The 10,547-nt window shown below is 39.6% G+C and overlaps 1 pseudogene; it reads right to left on the bottom strand.

Moving 5' to 3' along the window:
* Positions 1-5,669: 5,669 nt before the first annotated feature.
* On the bottom strand, positions 5,670-7,050 carry LOC124089791 (rab5 GDP/GTP exchange factor-like; annotated as a pseudogene).
* Positions 7,051-10,547: the final 3,497 nt, after the last annotated feature.

Here is a 10,547-nt window from a genome sequence, read left to right as displayed (position 1 = left end):
ATCTGCAAGGTCCTTCTATATGGATTATTGGGACAACCCATTCTGAGGCATTCTCTGTGTTTGTATTTATAATTGTAGATGGGGAGAAGGTCTATAAATTTAGTTTCTTCTAAGTCTAGGTGTGGTCTCCACAACATGGCTGCCCTTCCCAGCACCATTTTCTGCCAACAATTTAAGTCGAATTGTGCAATGTCCTTCATTGTCTTTGCTACTTCTAACCTTTTAAACTCTGTTTGCTTTGTTTTGTAAGTGTTGTTCAGGAAGCAAGTTTGCCTCTGCTTTTCTGCCTTTGTTCCTCCCCCTGGCCCTACCATAGTCAGCTCTGGGTAAAGGAGTTATTTCTTATTTTTTTAATCTAATAATCTAATTCCAAGTTGCCCAAGTATTAAGTTGTTCAATGTTGAGTTTTCAAGTATTTGCTCTGTCACCCAGCTCTCTGGTCAGTTGTTCTTTCCCTGCTTTGATTTCAGGCTGCAGAGGAGTTGATGGTTGCTGCCCTGGTCTGCTCTGCCATCTTCTTTCTCCAGTTTGTCTTAAATCATTTAACATCACTCATGTTACTGTCATTTTCACTTTTTCTCACTTGTGTTTGTGGATTTTCTGATGGGCTTAAAGTTTCTCTTGGTATGTTTTAAAAATTTTTTATTCATGAGTATGTTTTTAGAGGTCGATTTCCTCCTGAGTAATCTCAATCTATTTGGGTTGAGGGAGTAATACTCTGAAGTGGTTTTGCATTTGCCTTTTTTCAAATTTTCTGGTTTATTATCAGAGGTAGACAAATTTTTGAATTAAATTGTTTGTTTGGAGTCTTTTCCCTATTATAGGTCACATAAAATTTTCACTCAGTCCAAACCTATACAAAGAGACTGTGTTTTTACCCGCAACTTTTTATCATGAATAGTTTCAAACAGCAGTTGAATAGATGTATAATTAACTTCCACATAACCACCATCTATATCTGAGAACTGTTAACATTTTGACCAATTACATAAATATTTGTTGCACCATCTGAGAGTATGTTTTGTATATGGCACCTTGTCCCCAAATACTTCAGTACACATGTTTTAAAGTTTTCATTTTCCTACAAAATTCAAAATCCTCTCTATCAGCTATTTGGAAATACTCAGTTCATTGCTGTGAACTGTTGTTTTTCCACTGTACTAAATGTCCCCTGTACCCTTTAACTACCTGCTTTTCCAAACCTCTTTTTCAGTCACTGGTAACTAGTATATAATTTACTTCTATGAGATCAACTTTTTAGCCACCAAGTGAGGGAGAGTATGCAGTATTTGTCTTTCTGAACATGAAGTATTTTACTGAATATTTTCTGGTTTTATTCACGTTGCTACACATGAGAAAATTTTCATTTTTCATATTATTAAATAATATTCATATATATATATATATATATATATATATATATATATTACAATTTCTTTATTCATTTATCTGTTGATGGACAACTGATTTTATATTCTGGCTATTGTATGTAGTGCATCAATAAATAAATAGTGAATGTATCTCTTTTATTACAATTGCAGTTTTCCACATATGCAACCAAAATGGTAGTTGGGTGTTGAGGGTGATCTACTCGTATTTGAATTTTTGGTGGATGGACTATGGTTGAGGATAATAGAACTCCTAAATAATTAATTGGAAAATTTAATTGTACTTTATCTATTGCTATCTCTAGATTATAATTTTTTAATAAATTTGTAAGTGTGGCATAACATTCTAGCAATGTGTTTTTATCTTTGTGTTCTAATAATACATTGTCCATATAGTGAAATATTTGTAGTTCAGGATTTTGATTTCTAAGTGGCTGGATTGCTTTGTTAACATAAATTTGACACATAGTTGGGCTGTTATCCATCCCTTGAGGGAGTACTTTCCATTCATATCTCTGATCTAGACCTTCATGATTCAGTGCAGGGAAAGTAAATGCAAAACGTGGACTATCCTTAGGATGAATTGGAATTGAAAAAAAAAAACAATCTTTAATATCTATAGCTAAAACATACCAGGTTTTTGGCAAAGCAGACAATTTAGGAATCCCCGATTGAGCAGGTCCCATAATAACAATCTCATTATTAATAGCTCTTAAATCTTGCAATAATCTTCATTTACCAGATTTCTTTTTAATGACAAAAATGGGAGTATTATGGGGAGATATGAAAGGTTGTATACGTCCTTCCGCTAATTGTTGTTTGTCCAGGTCATGGGCTGCTTGTATCTTTTCTTTAGTCAGGGGCCACTGAAGAATCCATACTGGTCTTTCTAATTTCCAAGTAATTTTTATTGTCTCAGTGACCCCTCCTGAAAACCCAATCCATGTCTGTCTGTTCCTTGATCTCTTTGTATTGGTGCTGCTATACCTTGTTCTTGTTCTCCTAATCTTTTTCCTTTCCTAAAACCTTGTCTAGCCATAATAGTGGGCACATTTGAATTGATGTTATTTGTTAATGTCAAACCTAATTGATCTAGGACATATCGTCCCCATAAATTTATAGGAAGATGATCCAATACATATGGCTGTATAGTTCCTTCACATCCTTCAGGATCCTTACAATCTAATACCATTGCACTTCTATGGGGATTAGTCGCCACTCCTAGGCCTCGAAGCATTTGAGTGGCTTGTTGTAATGGCCAATGTTTCAGCCATTCTTGACAAGAGATGATGCTAAGGTCTGCACCTGTGTCCAGTAGCCCATTAAATTCATGTCCTTGAATATTTAGTTTTAGCATTGGGCGAGAATCTAAATTTAAAGACAGCATAGCCCAATCTACACCTGTGGAGCCTAATCCCCTGGGACCTTTTTCTACAGTACTACTGGAAAATTTATCATGCAGGCTGGGTATTATTAATAACTGTGCTATTCTATCTCCTGGTGAAATTACTGATATGCCTCTTGGAGAGCTAGCTATAATTTTTATTTCACCTTCATAATTGGGATCAATTACCCCAGGACTTATCATAAGTCCTTTTAGAGTAGAAGAACTTCTTCCTAACAATAAGCCTACTGTTCCTTTGGGAAGAGGTCCTTTTACTCCTGTGGGAATGATTTGAACTCCCATCTCTGGAGTTAGTAGTGCTCTGGTGGAAGCGCAGATGTCTAACCCTGCGCTCACTCTGGTTTGTCTGATGAGGGATCTAATGGATAATGTGCCCTGGGCACTACCCTGATGGTGTTGCTGGGTTCCTCCATTGCCCCATATATTTGTGGTTGTGGGCCCTGGAGCATAGGGCCCCCCGTCCGTTTTTTGGCAATGGAGCCCAATGCTTTTCTCCACAATATCGTGCATAATCATTTGGTCCTTGTCCATTTTTTGATAACAGAGTAACCTCTGTGGTGGTTTGAGAAAGGCATTCATTAGCCCAATGTCTCCCTCTAAGGCATTGTGGGCAAATATCCGGTATTCTACCCATTTGATACCTAGCTTCATTACACCCTCCTCCTATGGTGCAACTCCTTTTAAAATGTCCTGTTTGTTCACAATTGTAGCATGCTTTTGGCCTGGCATCTAAAGCCTGTTGTACTGCAGCTGCCAAGACTTGCCCCTGTTCATTAATGTCTCTACATAATTTAATATATGTGTTTAAATCTTCATGTTTCCATGGTCTAATGGCCTGTTTGCACCAACGATTTGCTTGTTAAAAGGCTAGCTGTTTAATTAAAGGCATTGCTTGCTCTGTATCCCCTAAACTCTGGTAGCTATTTGAATAAGCCTATCTACAAACTCAGTGTAAGGTTCATTAGCTCCTTGTATTACCTTAGATAATTGACCCTGTAAATCTCCATATCCTTGTAAAGTCTTCCATGCCCTAACCGCATCTGCAGGAATTTGTGAATATATGGCAGGATCATATTCAATTTGTTGCCGCTGACCCTCATAAGGTCCTTTTCCTAACAACATATCTTGTTTTCTCTGAGGATAACTGGCTGCTGCATTTCTCCTAGCTGTCTCCGTGCAAAATTCCTCATTGGCAACCTTCCATAACAAATATTGCCCTCCATTTAGCAAAGCTTTACACATGCTAGTCCAATCTGCTGGCATCATGTCCAAGTTGGTAATGGATGGATTCGACCATGCTTACAGTGAAGTGTGCTTGGGGACCATAGGTTGATACAGCTTCCTTTAACTGCTTCACTGTTTTGAAATCTAAAGCATGGTGAATTCGCTGCCCTCCTGCCTGCTCAAGTACAGGGCATGCTAATCTTTGAGGTCCTGTCTCAGGATCCTATCTGTCAACCAGGGGGGTTGGGGGCTTCCAGCATATGTTGTCTCCATAGATGGAGCTTTTGGTTGGACACTTACGCCCTCTGGTGATAGAAATGTGTTAGTAGCAGCCTCCTGTTGTAACTTTTTCCCTCCTGATGGCCCTTCTTCCTTCAAATTTTCTTCCTCTGTCTGACTAGCTCGAGAGACCTTCTCTTTTGCTTGATCTAACATGTTTTCTACTATAGTCTGAACCTCTAACAATTTACTTAACACTCTTTTGGTTTGTTTTTTTACTAATTTCTGATCCCATATTTCTACTATAATGATAACACAAAACAAAGCCGAAACAGAATGAAACCAAAACGGAACAAAAATGCATGGTATCAATTTTCCTATTTTCTTGAAATGTATATTCGTGGTCCATTTCTATCTCTATCTCAGGGGCGAACAACTTCAAACCTTGAGCCAACCATTTTCCCCAGTTTGCCTGACAAAGTTCTAGGGACAGGCAGCTTGAAACAAAAACAAAACAAATCAAAACAAGAACACATTGTTTTTTGAAATCGTCACCCATTCTCTCGCTCTCCTTCAGGGACGAGCAATTTTGCTTACCCCCAACCTTCAGGCTTGCCCCGCACAGGCCACCAAATGCTGCAGTCTGGCTGGGCACAAATCACCGAGCAGCCACAAAGCACTTGTATGTACAAACAGGAAACTTTATTTCCTGAACTCCACCAGCACTCCACGCACACTCCCTGAGAACTCTCTCAGCTCTCCCCCGGGCTCTGCGATTCCACTGGGACCCGAGTAAGAACTCTGGGAACTCCAAAGTAGCAGGTGCCCGAGGCACCAGGAACCACCCTATTCCTGGAGCTGCCCTATTCCCACAGCCACCCTATTGCCGGACAGCAGGGATCCATATACAACTGAATACACAGCTTAACATAACCATCATCATCTCAATGGCTCACTGGCATCACCTCTCAACCACTCCCTTCTGGCAGAATGCCATGTCATCCCAACTAGGCTGTGGCCTTCAACAGTTGTGTCACATGGTGAGCTTATTTTTAATTTTTGAGGAAATTTTTTATTTGTTTCATATGGTTATAGTAATTTATATTCCCACCACTAATGTGTAGGACTTACATTTCCTGTGCATTTTCATCATGATTTGTTAGTTTTTGCTCACATTGATAATAGCTATTTGGACTAGGATGAGATGATTTCTCATTGTGTGTGTGCGTTTTTAAATAAATAGTAGTTTATTATTAACTAAGCTTCTTCTACCCAGAAAAAGAAAATAAAGCATACAAAACAATCTCCATAAAATGTACCTTAAAATCCTCTGACGTTTGAAAGCAATTGAATATATTCTAGATACCACTTTCAGGCTGCAGTACTGTTACCTACAATGGAGGCTCAAATAAATAATATGCACATAATGTTTATCATTGTGCATAAACCTGAGTTTGCAATGGTGGAGGAATTTTGTCATTTTCAGAGTGAATAACTGCTAATGTTTGACTTTGGGGCTTAATTTTAAGTGGATATTTCTCCATAATGTCTTAAACTTCTTTGTAATTCTATCTGTCCAATCTATTAAGTCTTTCTCAAGTTTTGCAGTTTCATTCATGATTCTTTCCTGTTTTTCCTTCAATTGAGACAGGAGGTTCGAGATCTTATACATCTGCTTCATACCTAAGCAAACATCAGGAGACCAACTCTTGGTTTCTTGCCTCCTAGGAGTGGTGTGGCTAGACATGTAGCAATCAAAATCCTCCTGACTTGGATTCAAAGACTGGGCATCCAATTTTTCAATAAAAGCCCCAGCACAGCACAGGTTGGTGAAATAGCATCTGTCCTCCCCATCATCAGCCAGCTGGGGTTGCAGAAGCAGGTGATGTACTGGATGTAGGACTACAGGAGGGTTGGGGTTGCCCTTCAGCACAATGTAGATGAGATTGGGCAAGAACCAGAAGAAGGCTGAAGTCATCCACAGAAGCAGGCTCAGTGTTGGTGATCTTGAAGGCATTGAAGATGTGCTTGCTACATCTGGTGATGCAGACCACCTTATCTTGGGCACAGGCTTCGAATCCATATCAGTGATATCTGACCCTCTTCTGAATGGTGTAGTATTTCTTATCATCAGTTTCTTCTGAACAGATTTATAGAGGTGAGTCATGATGTACTTTTCAATCTGATCCATTATTTTTTCAACTGTTTCTGGAGGCACTTATTCCATGAGTCAATATTCCACGAGTCTGCCACATTGTTGTAAAACTCCTGACTACACTCTGACTGATCCTCAATGCCCAAATCCCTTTTGTAATACATCCTTCCCAAAACATCTTGGTCTGCTTATAGATCTCTTGTTTCATTTTGTGGAAGGTCTTGAGAAATTCTAGGAGCACCTTAGACACTGTTTCAATACTGGTCTGCCAGTTTATGGAAGGACTGGGAGCTTTTGCTTTCTGAATTTCTGACCTTTTTGATCCAACTCTAGAACAAGCACTGAAGAATTTCTTCACTGTGGTTACCTTGTGGAACTTCTCACTGGTTTTCTTTTCTTCAAATTTGGAAAATGTAATAGAGGGAACCAACCTCCTGACTGCTCTGAGTGCTGCTGGCCAAGGCCTCTTCCTTTTCCTGCTGAAGTCCTTCCAGATCTGCTTCTCTTGGGCTCTGTGGTACTCCTCTCTCTAGCACATGGAGCAGAAGTCATGCCAGGCATGGTTGCCATAAGAGCCACATCTCTTCTTGCACAGGAGCTCCAATTTGTCCATGTGGGTCCACATGAATTCCTAGGCTCTTGGACGTAAGGCTCATCTTCTTTCTGCTGGGTGGCCCCTGGATCCAAATTGAGTATGCTACTGAACAGTTCAGCTTCCAAGGAGCCACTCAATGATTGTGGATACCTTCTCAATCTTCTTGCTCCTGGGTAGTGCTATGGGACAATGCATGTGTGGACATCCTCCTCATTATGCCTCCCACCTGGGTTCCAGAATGAGAAAACATTCAGAAAGTATCCAAGTCAAGTTATAGTCAACTTGAAGTACATCCTTAGTCCACATGTACTGTGTGTGTGAAATCAATGTTATAAACCACTCAGCTTTGGGGTTGTTTCAGACACAATGTAATTTATTTGCAATATGGCTTTACAGGGAGAGAGACATAACTTTAGAAACCTATTTTGCTTAAGGAACTTGGAAAAGAATGCCTCTTACAATCAGTTATTATTATTGGGAGGAGGGTGTGTATAAACACAACTGTCTAATAGCATGTACTTTGTGAAGTCCAAAAATTAAATGGAGAGAACATAAGACTCCTTTGTGCATTGTAGCATGCTTTCCCTACCAAAATTTTCAGTCCTAAATTAAGCACTAAATGGCACAGGGAAAAGTAGGTGTTTGCTGTAGGATGTGGTGAGCAGGTGGAATCAATGTAGCACAAGGCCTTAGAGCTCAAGCAGGGAAAGATGACAATGAAGAGGTTTAGATTGACAGTGGTATTAGAGCTCATGAAATGTGAAGAAAACCTCACTATGGTGGTGAGTGTCCTCTGGCACGGATAATTAGAGCCTGAGCATGGTGAGAAGGCTGTCCACAAGTGGCAGTGGCCCAGAGCAGAGTAGCAGAGGACAGGAGAATTGAGGAAGTGTGCACAATAGGGGAAGGCTGGTATGAGATGTCAGTCCATGAGAAGAGGCCATGTATGTGGTGGTGTGGTCAGGTATGCGGAATATAAGTTAAGCAGGATTGAAAAGTCATCCATGCATGCAGTCACTTTTTGTGAGAAGTCAGAGCCCCTTTTGGACCAGGAGTGAGTCCCTGGAGAGGTGCAGCCTGGCATAAAATCTCAGCATCTGGGAGAAGCTAGTAGACACTAATGAACAGTGTTAGTTTGGATTCAGTGCTTAAGTGGGGTGAGGAAGACATTTTTGCGGAAGATAAACCTATGTGGATTTCAGAGACCAGGCAGGGTAAACAGGGTTTCTGCATGTAGACAGTCCGGTTTTGGAGTTCACCACATAAGCAAGGTACTGAAAGCATTTAAATTTTTTTTTTGTTACATCTTACTTTTGTTATAGATGACAGTAAAATGAAGGATGTATTTCAGCAGAAAATACATACATAAATATGACTTAATCTATTTTGATGTTCCCAATCTTGGGATCGTACGTGATATGGAGTTTCCCTAGTCATGTATACAAGTACAAGCATAGGAAAGTTTTGACCAATTTATTAGACCTTGTTTCCTATTCACCTCCCCTGCCCTTTTCTTCATTTTCCTTTGTTTAGTCCAATCTTTTTCTATTATTCCCCTCTCCAACCTCGCTTGTTTTGGGTTAGCATCCACACATCAGAGAGAATAATTGGCCTTTGATTTTTGGGGATTGGCTTATTCATTTGGCATTTACTGGCAATATATCGATATTTAATTCTTTTTTATGGCTAATACTCTTTTGTGTATACACACCACATTTTCTTTATCCATTCACCTGTTGAATGACACCTAGTTGTTTATGTAGCTTGGCTATTGTGAGTTGAGCTGTTACAAACATGGATATGGCTGTGTCACTGTAATATACTGGTTTTTCAGTCATTTGGGTGTATGCAGAGGAGTGGGATAACTGGGTCAAATGGTGCTTCCATTCCAAGTTTTCTAAGGAAACTCCATACTGCTTTCCAGAGTGATTGCATCAATTTGCACTCTCACCAGCAATGTATGAGAGCATCTTTCTCCCCATATCCTGTCCAATGTTTATTGTTACTTGTATTCTTTATAAATGACATTCTGACTGGAGAGGGAATCTCAGTGTATTTTTAATTTGCATTTCTCAAATTGGTAGAGATATTGAATAGTTTTTCATGTATTTTTTGACCATTCATATTTCTTCTTCTGTGAAGTGTCTGTTCTGTTCCTTTATCCATTTATTGACTGGGTTTTCATATTCATGAGTTAAGTTTTTTGAGTTCTTTGTATATTCTGAATTTAATGCCTTATCTGAGGTACTTGTGGTGAAGATTTTCTCCCAATCTGTAGGATCTCTGTCCATGTTTTTGATTGTTTCAAGAAGGCATTCTTGTTGGCAGCGGAGGACCTGGCATAGGATATCAAAACCCAAGCAGGATGAGGAAATTATCTACACAGAAGATAGATGTGGTGTGGGTTTCAGAAACTGAGCTGGATAAAGGAGCTCTCCACATGGTGGCAAACCCCAGAGGGACAGACTGATCCTTACATGGTAAGGACTTCTATCCATGGGAGTAACCTTGGAGCAAAATTAATGAATGGAGGTTCATGTGGGCTGTGAGAGCTCAGGCAGGCCAGGGTGGCTACAGATAAGCTTTAACAATCTGGTCTGTGTCATCCTTAAAGAAAAGTAGAGCAGTAATACACCATGTCCCTGAAACAGCCCTTTCTATTTCCAAGAAACCAGCCAAATTAAGGGAACTCTATGAATCATCCTGGGCTAGAATGCCCAGGTGAATACTGTCTTGTAGGACACTGACTCTTATTTTCATGTATGTTGTAAATTTGAGGTGTGGCTTAGCACAGGGTGTCAGACCCTCAGCAAGGTGAGGAGAATGTCCATTTGGTGGGGTGCTGTTGGCTGGCCCTGTGTGGGAACACTCAATTAGAGGGTAGAGGTCTATGGTTTAGGGGAGAAGGGATTGGCTAGGGAGCAAGGTATGTATCGGGGAGAAAAGAGTGCCTTAGGGAAGAATGGCACAAAAAATGAGAGATTGGTAACATCCAGAGTGAAATCTAATAAGTTAACAAAACATGAAAAGTTAAATATAATGAACACAAGTTTCTTTCTGTCACTGATATGTGAAAGAAATGTGAAAATTGAGAAAACAAAAATAAAATCTGAGGCATTGAATTAGAATTAGGAATATTATTGTGAATTTAGTGTTTTCAGTATATTTTGATATAAAAATAAATGTAGAAATAGAATGGAAACAAATATAGAGGTGAGAGAGAGGGAAGGAAATGGAAGGGAAAAGATGGATTAGGTTTTGGACTGTCTTCATTTTGGCCTTTGGGAAAAAGAAAATAGATTTGGCACTCAATTTAAGTTCATCCTCTTCTACATATGATTCCATTTAATTTTCCCAACTGTTAAGTATAGTCATATTTACTTCCCAGAGCATATTATTAAGGTGGTGTGGGTGGTAAAGGGAGAGATAAGTGTAGAATAAAAGGTGGCGTCCTCTTTTATTATGGCTTTCAGGAGTTCTGGAGGTGACCAGTAGCAAAATGAATGAATGAAGGTTCATGATGGTGCTCATTGTGAGCAGCAGGGAAAGCAGAGATCCCAG

The sequence above is a fragment of the Marmota monax genome, unplaced genomic scaffold (genome assembly GCF_021218885.2).
Source record: "Marmota monax isolate L192 unplaced genomic scaffold, Marmota_monax_Labrador192_F-V1.1 WCK01_AAM20220418_F8-fsc00449, whole genome shotgun sequence".
In the NCBI taxonomy this organism is placed as follows: Eukaryota; Metazoa; Chordata; class Mammalia; order Rodentia; family Sciuridae; genus Marmota; species Marmota monax.
Note: the sequence above shows the minus strand (reverse complement) of the source record. Positions and strands in the feature narration are given on the sequence as shown.